Source organism: Choloepus didactylus, chromosome 15 (genome assembly GCF_015220235.1).
Source record: "Choloepus didactylus isolate mChoDid1 chromosome 15, mChoDid1.pri, whole genome shotgun sequence".
NCBI lineage: Eukaryota > Metazoa > Chordata > Mammalia > Pilosa > Megalonychidae > Choloepus > Choloepus didactylus.
In genome coordinates this window covers 30,171,157-30,181,141 of record NC_051321.1, presented here as the reverse complement: position 1 = coordinate 30,181,141, position 9,985 = coordinate 30,171,157, and the positions used below count along the sequence as shown (strand labels likewise).

The following is a 9,985-nucleotide window of genomic DNA, read 5'->3' as shown; positions in this document are numbered from 1 at the left end:
GTCTCCACAGAATTTATACAAGACTCAGAAACATATAACATAACACTCAAAATGTAAAGAATATATTACAAAATTACTCAATAGGTCAAGAACTAGAAAATTTCAACATCTCACTGGGGGAAAAATAATAAACAGACTCTGATGCAGAGATGACACAGATTTTGGAATTATCAGACAAAAACTTAAAAGCAGCTGTAAAAACCATTCTCTAAGAAGTAAGGGACAGGGAAAAAATAAAAATGATTTGAGAAGGATAGCTACTCAAATGCCCAGGGCTAAAATACATTATCCTGGATAATCAACTGAATGGATGGTACCAGCATGAATGAAACCATAGGTCAGATTAGGTAATTAATATTAAAAGCTTTTCTTTCTATAATCACTTCTGTGATCTGTAAAGTAGACAATTTCTTGCAATGAAATGTTCTTTTGGGAACATTATTTCAATGTTTATTAATATCCAGGAAGATATTTTTCTTCACTATATATTCACTAACATGAATCGACATATTTATAATAATTTTTGCATATACATATGACTTTTTAACTCAACTAAATTGTAAGCCTCCAATGGTAGGGATTTTATTATATGTATCAGTGAATTCCTTTATATATAAGCATTCAATAAATCTTAGCAATTTCTTTTTTAAGAATGCATTATAATGCATGCTTTAAAACTTTCTGGCACTCTGTATAATTTTGGATTGGATTAACAATATGATATAAGTACCATAAAGTATAGTCATATTATCACCTATCTCATATGGTTTTCATGAGGGTAACAGAGAAATTATATGTAAATATGATAACAGGATACATAGTACATGAATATAGATCATAATTATAATAATGGTGTTGGGGATGGTGGTGAGAATGATTCTGTGAGCCAATAAAATCCTTTCTTTCTTATCTCTTGGAAAAAAAAAGAAGTAAGGGACAGCACTCTTGAAATAAATGGAATGATAGAAAGCCTCAGCAGAGAAATAGGATATATTAAAAAAAATTTCTGGAACTAAAAAATACAATAATAGAAATTTTAAAAATCACCGAATGGAACAGAAATTGTGCTTTTGGAAAATAGAATAGGCATACTTTTCCCTATTCCTACCGCTAAATACAGCTAAAAGCCCTGGACATTACATACAAAATAAATGTAAGAAGACAATGTGGTAGTAGTGAGTTCCCTGGGTTTGCTTTTTGCCTCTTATATACCAGAGTTGGAAGTGAAGAAACTGAAAAATCCAAGAAATACCATGGAGTAGAGACAAATAAACAAACAAAAAGTCCCCAGTGACAGCCTGCTCTTTCTAGCTAAACAACTGGGAAAGGAGCAACACAGCAGGACAGAAAACTTTTAGACAATAACCACTCGACTCCAGCCAAACACCACAGAAAAAAACGTGGCCCTACCCTGACGGGCAAAGGCTGGGTGGAAAGCCTACTCTTCTGTCCATGGGAGGCTGTAATGAGGCACCCCAACACCCTGCCAGAGCAGTGTCAGAGACCAAGTAGGGAGCTGGAACTTATATCCCCACCTGTCAGTAGCTAGTGCCCCCACCCCAACCCCATGCACACACTTGGTGTCAGTAGAGAACATTTGCAGAACCAGGACTCCCATCCCAGCTCAGCAGTAATGAGGAGATTCAATCTAAGCTTCCACCTTATGAAACTAGAAAAAGAAGAACAAAATAAACCCAAAGCAAGCTCAAAGAAGGAAATAATAAAGGCTAAGACCTGAAATCAATGAAGTTGAAATCAGTAAAACAATAGAGAGAATCAATGAAACCAAAAGCAGATTCTTTGAAAAGGTCGATAAAATTGACAAAGATCTAGTCTGACCGAAAAGAAAAAAAGAGAGGGAAGACACAAATGACCAATTTCAGGAACGTATTGGTTTTCTTTTTTTTTTTTTTTTAATCTTCATTTTACTGAGATATATTCACATACCACGCAGTCATACAAAACGTATTGGTTTTCTAATGCTGCCACAACAGACTACCACAAACTTAGTAGCTTAAAACAACCCATATTTATTATCTTACAGATCTGTAGGTCACATGTCTGATGTGGGTTTCACTGGGTTAAAATCAAGGTGTCAACAGGGCTGCATTCTTTTCTGTATGCTCCTGGGGGGAATCTGCTTCCCTGCCCTTTCCATCTTCTACAGGCCACCTGCAATCCTTGGCTCATGGCCTCCTTCCTCCATCTGCAAAGCCAGCAACATTAGGCTGAATCTTTCTCATGCTGCTGCAATCTCTGGTTTTCTCTCTTCTGCCTCTGTCTTTCTTTGTGATTGCTTTGGGCCACCCAGATAATCCAATGATCATGAATAGAAAAAGGAATCGTATTAAACATTGTGGAAATAATTGCCTAATGCCAGTAGAAAGAGTAACAGGTGAAGATTTTTGGCTTTTTTTTTTCAGAATTTCAAAGACAAATTCGTATATTATTGATTTGGATGTTAGAGATAACCTTGTAAGTACTGCTGGTGCATACTATGCTGTGAAACTGCTTCAGAAACAACTTACTCTCATTTACTTAAACCTTATGTTAAATGATATTGGATCAGATGGTGGAGAACTGGTTCCTATAGTGCTACATAAAAATTTAACTCTGAAGCACCCAAGAATGACTAGAAAAAAGATTGAAAATAAAGGTGGAATGGTGTTTGTTGTAATGCTGCAAATTAATTCATCCTTAGAGAAATTAGATCCGGGAGACTGTGGTCTTGGAATGCAAAGTATGATAGGATTTGCTACAATACTAACTCAAAGAAAGTAATTAAGGGAATAAACCTAAACTGTCCTATACTGTATGGCAAACAGGAGAAGTCCACGGTCTATATAGGCCACATGTTAAAAGAAAATCACTGCCTTCTTGAGCTACACATGAGCAAGCACAATATAAAAAATTTTGGTATGAAATAGTTATGTGATACACTGTATCTGAACACTAGTTTATGCTACCTTGAAGTTTGCTGCAGGAAAATAACTTGTAATAGAATGGTGTTTTTGGCTGATGTATTGAAGAGCAATACTACTCTGTAAATAATAGATCTTTCTTTTAACAAAACAGAAAACACAGGAGCAAATTACATCTGTGAATTTATTGCTTCACATAACAAGAGTCTTAAAGCATCAGTAGTCAGCAACAACATAGAGGGAGAAAGACTTGGAGCACATTCTTTTTGGATACTAACTGTGGAGAGGATTATGGTAACTCATCTAATGCAATTTTTTGTCCTTGTACAAATAGGTCAACATCTATGAAAAATTAGTTCTAACATAATTTTCACATATTTCTCTTATTACTTGCACAGTCATCAATATTTTGTGGGCTATTAAATTCATTTTCTTTCATTAAAAACAAGATAAAAAAACTAAAAAAAAGAAAGCAGGTTGAGATAAAAAAACTAAAAAAAAAAAAAAAGCAGTGGTTGAAATGGGAAAGTCTATGTTGTATATAAGTTTCCACGATTAAAAAAAAAGAGAGAGACAGCAAGTAAAGAGAAGACAATTGAATGCAATATTTGATCCAGGATGGGATCTAATGATGGAGGAGAAAAGGCTCAAAAGGACATTATGGGGACATATGAAAAACTTGGAATATAGACTGTAAGCTCTATGTCAATGTTAAATTTCTTGATCATGATAACTGCTTAAGGTGGTTACATAATTGAATGTCCTTGTTCTTAGGAAATGTACTTGGAGGTATTACTTATTCAAGGAGTATAATCTATTCAAAGGTTCAAAAAAATAAAGTAAGATAAGACGGATAGGTTGATAGGCAGATGGATAGAATAATATGGAAAATGAGGCAAAACATTAAAATTGGTGGATCTCTGGGGGGGGCGGGTGATTTCAAAGGACTCTGTGTGGGTTTTGTATTATTTTTGCAATTGTCCTGTAAGTTTGAAATTATTAAAAAAAAAAACAACAAAACCTATGAGGAAGTTCTTTAAAAATGCTGTAATTTCCGGGATATATTGTTAAGTGAATAAAACAAAGTACAAAAGAGTTTCTACTGTATGCTATCTTTTGTGTAAGAAAGAAGGAGAATGAAGAAAATTAATAGGTATCTGCACATTTGAACAAGAAACACAGGAAGGATAAACCAGAGACTAATGAGATTGGTTATCTTCTGGGTGTGACTGGAATGTGGTGGGAAAGACAGACGGCATGGATATGACATTTCTCTGAATATACCTTTTTGCATAGTCCTAACTTTTGAAAACATGTTAAGTTTTCACAAGCGAAAAAAAAAATCAACAAGGATGGGGGAACCCTCTAAAACTGAATACAAACAGAAATAAATGCATCAAGCCATATTTCAAATGAATAAGATAACCACTGTGAAGGGGATGGTGGTAAGAGCTAACCCGTTACTTTTTTTGTTTTTAATTCAGTTTTATTGAGATATATTCACATATCATACAATCATCTGTGGTGTACAATCAATTGTTCACAGTACCATCATATAGCTGTGCATTCATCACCCCAATCTAATTTTTGAACATTTTCCTTATACCAGAAAAAGTAAAAATAAGAATAAAACATAAAAGTAAAAAAAACCACCCAAATCACCCCCCTCCCACCCTATTATTCATTTAGTTTTTGTCCTCGTTTTTTACCCATCCATCCATACACTCGATAAATGGAGTGTGATCCACAAGGCTTTCACAATCACCCCTTGTAAGCTACATTGTTATACAATCGTCTTCAAGAGTCAAGGCTACTGGGTTGCAGTTTGATAGTTTCAGGTATTTACTTCTAGCTATTCCAATACATTAAAACCTAAAAAAAGGTTATCTATATAGTGCATAAGAATGCCCACTAGAGTGACCTCTCGACTCCATTTGGAATCTCAGCCACCGAAACTTTATTTTGTTTCATTTCACATCTCCCTTTTGGTCAAGAAGATTTCTCAATCCCATGATGTGGGGTACAGATTCATCCTTGGGAGTCATATCCTGCATTGCTAGGGAGCTTTACACCCCTGGGAATCAGGTACCATGTAGGGGGGAGGACAGTGAGTTCACCTGCTGAGTTGTAACCTGTTACTTTTGAGGGCAGGATTTGGACGATATGCCCTCAGACTAAAGACAAAAAGCACAGAAATTACTCAGTTTGCTCGGTTCAGATATGAATGAATTTTAGCTACCACAGATTAGTTCAATAACACCAGTCCTGCAATTACAAGGTTCAAATTTCAGTTATCATAGTATATTAACAATGAGTAATTGCACAAAGTACAAACTTCCTGGACAGCTATTCAATCTACAAATTTCTAGGGAAGTAACTGAGGCTCATCATGATCAGTGACCGATTACGTCACTTCTTTCAAAGCCTGTGGCTGGTTGATCGCAGCACTTAGGTTATTCTGTCCATGCACAGATAGCAAAGCCGTAGTTGTGTTGTCTCCTTATCTGCCAGTGATAAACTTATGTGTCATTTCACAAAAATAGATAATCAAAAGAGGGCATCAGCCATTAAAGATGAAAGTGCAGGAAAGAAATGAAAAGTGACAATGCTGGAAGTGAAATTTCAATCAAACTTAAATGGAGTTAGTGAAGGCACACCTATGGACATAAATGAGGAAAGTGGTTGTGATGAAAAGAATGAAGATGTCCCATAGGAAGTGACGGCCAGCAAAATGATTCACATTAAAGAACTCGGGGAGATAATTCACAACATTGACAGTGCAAGGGATAAAATGTTGGAAACCGATCCAAGCTTAGAAAGGAGTATGAGGATTTGCCAAGGCATAGAAAAGATGCTGGCTCTGTACCGTAAGTTATGCAAGAAGAAGTCAAGCACTATTCACATTAAGTTTTTTTTTTAATTGTGGTAACATACACAACACAGAATTCCCCATTTTAACCATGTTCAAGCATATAATTTAGTGGTATTAATTACATTCATAAGATTGTGCTACCATCACCACCATTTATTACCAGAACTTTTTCATCATCCTAAACAGAAACTTTGCACCCATTAAGCATTAACCCTCCATTCCCCCTTCCCCCAGCCCTTGATAACCTGTAATCTACTTTCTTATCTATGAATTTGCATATTCAGTTATTTCACATAAGTGAGATCGTTCAATATTTGTCCTTTTGTGTCTGGCTTATTTTAATCAGCATGATGTCTTCAAGGCTTATGCATGTTGTAGCCTGTATTAGAACTTCCATCCTTTTATGGCTGAATAGTAGCACATCTGTTATGGACACTTGGGTTGCTTCCATTGTTTGGCAATTGTGAATAATGTTGCAATAAACATTGGTATACATGTATATGTTTAAGTCCCTGCTTTCAGTTCTGGGTATATGATAATTCTATGTCTAACTTTTTGAGGAACTGCCAAACTGTTGCACTATTTACATGCCCACTAGCAATGTACACAAGTTCTAATTTCTCTACATCTTGCCAACACTTCTTCTTTTTTTTTTTTAAGTAATGGGATTTTCTTTTGTTATAGAGGATATTGGTGGGAGAATTGGAAAAATCTGAATAAGGTCTATGGATTGGACAATAGTGTTATCTGAATACTAATTTATTGACTTTGATAATTGTAATGTGGTTATGTAAGAGAATGCCTTAGTTTGAGGAAATACACATTGAAGTACTTAGGGTTAAGGGACATCATGTCCACAACTTACTTTAGCAGTTAGGGAAAAAAAATACACACACACAAAGTGAGAAAGAATGATAAAGCAAATGTAACAAAATATTAACATTTGGGGAATTTGGGTGAAGGACCTGGGAATTCTTTGTATTGTCCCTGCAAACTTCCTATAAATCTGAAATTACGTCAATTTTAAAAAGTTTTACAATAAATTAAACTGGAGAAAAAGTAAAAGTCAGAAAGAAAAGGAGGTCGAAGCTATGGAAGAGTCAAGGAGAGGCCAGAGGAAGGAGGGAAGCAGGAAAGGTTTCAGGAGAAAAGATAACTTCAAGAGCAAGCCCAGGTCCCTGGATTTGTCCTGAAATATGTATGTTCTTCAGAGTTCTGTTTAGATCTTCATTTCTTGCTCTACATATTCACTGGGGGAAGGAGGGTGTAGTCTCATTCACTCACAGGACTTCAATTACCAACCACATGCTGATTTCCAAATCTCTATCTCCTACCCAGATTTTTCTCCTTTCTCCCTAGTTATATATGTTTACTGGCTAGCTCTCCTGGCATGTCTTTTGGGTACCTCAACATGCCAAATTCATAATCTTCCTCCCAACCTAGGTTCAGTTCTCAGGGAATTATATCACCATCACCTCAGTCACCCAAGCCAGACACCTAGAAATTACCGAGCACAATCTTTGCCCTCATCCTTCAAATCCGAATACCACGTCCTGTGTCTCCAAAACCTAAATATCTTAGAAATCTTTTCATTTCTCCTTCTCTAACTATCCTCTAGAAATAATTACCTAGTTTAGTCTGGGTTTTTCAAGCTGCAGGTTAACTTAAACTTAATTAAAATCAATTTAATGGATTGTACTCAATATTTTATTTAAAGAGAACATCAAATATCAGTGTATTGCATGTGGTAATTATATATAATAGTATTTCATAAAACTTTTATTTCATGTATAAATATCTATGTACATAGGTAAGAACTGGGTTATGATGTTAAACATATTTCTCACTGTGAATCAGAGCTAAAAATGCTTGAAAGCTATTGATCTAGATTAGTGCTGTCCAATAGAAACATAAGGCAAGCCACATAGGTAATTTTACATTTTCTAGTAGCTACATTACAAACATAAAAAGAAACAGGTGAAATTGATTTTTTTTTTTTTTTGAAATTGATTTTAATGATCTATTTTATTTAACCCAATATAGCAAAAATAATATCATTTCAACATGTAATCAATGTAAAAATTATTTATGAGATATTTTACATACAAAGTCTTTGAAATCCAGTGTGTATTTGACACTTAGAGAACATCTTAGTCATACTAGCCACATTCCCTGCACTCAGCTTGTGGTTACGCAGTTCAGGCCAGATTATTGCAACAGCCTTCCAACTAAACTCTATCTCATCTTGCTTCCCTCCAATCCATTGTCTCAATTTCAGCTTGAGATATCTTTCCAAAATCTTTCCAGATCTGCCTATCCCATTCCTTTGCTTAAAATACTCCCATGGCTTCTTATATTACCTTAGGGATGGAGACCAAACTCTTGAACAGGCTTTACATTTTATGCCAGGACCTGACCCCAGCTTAGCTCTTTAGTCTCATCTCTTTCTTCTCCCTCCTTACACCTGATGCTCCACCCATAAAGAGTTTTGTTCGGTGGGCTAAACACGCTCTGGGCTCTCTCTCCTCTGAACTTTGCACAACAGCCCCACCCCCACTCCCACCCCTATCCCAGGGTTCCTCTCTAGCACAGTTTAACATGGTTTTACATACAGCATATGCTCAGCAAATGTTGAATTTTAGTCAAACTAAAAAGATGGTTAACTCACACTGGGGGTTGCCTCCCCGCCACCCCCCACCCTAGAGATGGCACAGACATTGATAAATCTGTAAAACTGTAAGAAACCTGAGGCTCCCCGTGCATATGTATTTGTGTGTGTGAAATAGCAGCTCCAGGTGGTAGGAGTCAGGGAGCTACAGACAGGATTGATCTGGGAAAAATCTTTTGTTTGTTTTTCTCTTCCCCATCTTACCCTGGGAGGATCATTCCCCACTCCTCTACCACTCCACTCTCATCTCCCATTTCCACTGAAAAGAAGTAAAACAACCACATCATCCTAGAGATGCCAGGGGCTGTGGGGTTACATTGGAGCAGCAGCAATCAAGAAGGGTGGGGGTGGGGGCTGAAGGAGGCAGGGGGTGGGATGAGGGCAACAATGGGGCAGTCTGATCCACTGTGCCTTCCTTGCCCCACAAAGGAATAGGTGAGACTACACAGTTTTTAGAAAAGAGCAAAGTCTAGGGTAGAGATTGACTAGAGGAATTGTAGTACAAATTGACTACAGGAAAGTTCTCTGAGGTCAGAGACACCTGCAATGTGTGCGTGTGTGTGTGTGTGTGTGTGTGTGTGTTTGTGCCTGCATGTGTTCTTGCACTTGCGCTTGTGCTTTTGCTGGCAAACAGGTAGTGATGGAGCCCAGACAGTAACACTGGAGGCTTTTCATCCTGTGGTGCACCCCTCACCTTCTCCCAATGCTGGGCGGCAGCCCTTCACTCTAGGTACCCGTATCAGTCAAGGTAGTTGGTACTCCCAGGGAAATATGAATTCATGGAGAAAAATAACAAGATGTAGAAGGAGTGCAATTCCATTGGAGCAAGAAATTGAATATCCTAGACTTGATGAACCAGAACAAATGCCTCATGTGGAAAAAGAATTCAAATAAGTATAATACATATCCTCAAAGAGAAAAGAGTTCCTGCTGATTATATCCGGGTTTCACAACCTCAGCACTGACATTTCGGGTCAGATACTTCTTTGTTGTGGGGGGCTGTCCTGTACATTGTGGGATGTTTAGCAGCACCCCTGGCCTCTACCCACAAGAAGCCAGTAGTGTGACAACTAAAATGTTTCCAGACATTGTCAAATGCCCCTGTTTCATTGGTTACATGAAGCTGGAACAAAAATTATGAAGAATAACCAATTCAAAATACTGCAAAAAACATAATGGTCAAAATAACTAAAAAAAATGGGTTATACAGCAAAATGGATGCAACCTGAGAATGAATTATTGCACTGAAAAATCAGGTAGAGGAACTCTTCTAGAAGTTGTCAGGAAGAGGTAAAGATGAAAATATGGAAGTCAAGAGACTTGTCAGATTCAGATTCTCTCTTGGCCAGTGCTGACTAATGCGCATCAAGTTTTTTCTTGTTCATGCTCTCTTTTTCCTACACCCCATGTCTCATATTTTTACTTTAGGCACTCAATTAGGCAGTTTATTTAAAATAATGGATGACAGAATGAATACAGAATGTACACATTTTACATTCACACAATTTAGGTATGGAAAATTTA

At 36.9% G+C, this 9,985-nt stretch overlaps 1 pseudogene; it reads left to right on the top strand.

Moving 5' to 3' along the window:
• The first annotated feature begins 2,325 nt into the window (after positions 1 to 2,325).
• Positions 2,326 to 9,119, top strand: LOC119509860 (annotated as a pseudogene).
• Positions 9,120 to 9,985: the final 866 nt, after the last annotated feature.